Source organism: Pinus tabuliformis, chromosome 9 (genome assembly GCF_031772625.1).
Source record: "Pinus tabuliformis cultivar Carrire ecotype Pingquan chromosome 9, CPIR1, whole genome shotgun sequence".
Classification (NCBI taxonomy): Eukaryota; Viridiplantae; Streptophyta; class Pinopsida; order Pinales; family Pinaceae; genus Pinus; species Pinus tabuliformis.
This window is the reverse complement of record NC_142307.1, coordinates 599,697,713-599,699,649: the sequence shown is the minus strand read 5'-3', so window position 1 is coordinate 599,699,649 and position 1,937 is coordinate 599,697,713. Positions and strand designations below refer to the sequence as shown.

Sequence of the window (1,937 nt, the reverse complement as noted above, 5' to 3'; positions counted from 1 at the left end):
CAATTGGGGGATAGTGTAGACTCTGAAGCCATCTTTGGGTTGAAGTAATAGCACTCCGCCACTCTCCTACCAATATTATGGGAAGTTTTGTGTTGTGCCTTGTGGATCATTGATGTTTGGGTGACATGCCTTGTGGATCATCTTTGGGTTTGATGTGATAACATCTTCCTTAGTTCTGATAGTAACATTGCAAGCAGTTTCTGTGTAATGCCTTGTAGAGCATCTTTGAAATTGGCTCTGGCTTTGGCTTTTGCATTGCAAGCAATTACTGTTGTAATGCCTTATAGAGCATCTTTGGAATTGGCTTTGGCTTTGGGTTGTCATCTATGTGATGTTACGAGCTATTTTCAAACTTATTTGAAATTTTGATGTTGCAGTGCATGCTGATGGAAATGTCCTGAAAATGCTTGCGGGGAATAAGTCTGATTTAGCTCATATAAGGGAAGTTCCTGTGGAGGATGGGAAGAAGCTTGTCGAATCTGAGGGGTTGTTCTTTGTTGCGACCTTAGCTCTGGATAATACAAATGTATTTTCTACATTCCAAATTGTGGTCAAGGAGATTTACACTAATGTGAGCAAGAAAATGTTGAATTTGGATTCCTATAAGTCTCAAGTGTCTCTCAACAAAGTTAATGTTATGGATGTATATGGAGATGGGGATGGAGTCGAACCACCCAAGAAAAAGAATTCTTGCTACTGAGGATTCAGAGAAAAAGCTCCTTTGTTTTTGGGCTCCTTGAATATTATTTGCTTCATATGACCTTTTGTTGATTGAGATCCTTAAGGTTGCCGTAGGCTAATATAATTGTTTTTTTTTTATTAGGAAAGTTTCAACAAGTTGGATAATTTTTTTTTCAATTTTATGAAGAAAACAGTAAGGGTCCTCAACTGGGCTTCTTAGGCTTGAGCCCTAGATGCTGTACATAGAGCAAAATAATAGTGATGTATTAAGTAATACATGCAAAGCAATCTTTTTTTAGAATGTTTTTGTCAAATTGATCTTCATTTTGTTTGAAATTATTTAGGGAATCTGGATTCCTGGATGGAGGTTAATGGACAATTTATAGATGCCAAGATCTATTGTCTGGCTCAATGTTGTAATCATTATTGCTATAGAATTCTAGGAATTCCTTCTCTGGTTGTCCTTGAAGCAAGTTTATGTATATGGTATTAGCAATTTAATGAAAGCTCTTGTCAGATTTTCTTCTATGATTGTCCTTGAAGCAATTTTATGGATCTAGCGATAGCAATTTAATGAGAGCTCTTGCCAGATTTTGTTTCGGGGCAATATATTACCAAACCTAACATGCAAAAGCCTCACAATTTCATATAAATTGGCGCTGCAATTTGCAACATGAACTTGACTTCCCAGATCATGCCCGAGAAGTAGGTAAGAGATCTCATCCTTTAATGTAATAGAAATTCCATTTCTGAATAGTATAGTAGATGATTGTACAGGTTACATAATGTAGAATTGTAAGCAGTACATGTGTGACAACATAAATGAGCTATGTTTAGCTATCACATAAACGAAAAATTCTTAAACCTCAGTAATTCTGACATATACAAAGATCCTCCTGTCTTTCATAAGCATTTATCCTTTATCACCCAAAGATAGCTGCAGAGTCTACCCTAGATTGGTGGAGTGCTATTACTCTTCCCTTTGTCTCCAATATTATTGTTATCCTTCTGTCTACTAATTTTTCTCATTTGAAAACCTTTGTGACAACGTTGTTAAAGAAATGGGTTTTTTTTCACTAATTACCTTTTGTTAATCTTTACCCGACTGACTTTTAGTTCCAAATCATGTAAGAGACCTGATGGTTGTGTTGAGAATCTGAGACCTAATGGCTATGTTGGGAGATTGGCTATTGCTAGAACAAACCAACCATTAGATAAGAGAGAGCAGAACATTTTATCTGGCAACAATTGTGATA

General features: G+C 36.2%; 1 pseudogene; it reads left to right on the top strand.

Moving 5' to 3' along the window:
• The first annotated feature begins 207 nt into the window (after nucleotides 1–207).
• LOC149149990 (ras-related protein RABA5c pseudogene) lies at nucleotides 208–700 on the top strand (annotated as a pseudogene).
• Nucleotides 701–1,937: the final 1,237 nt, after the last annotated feature.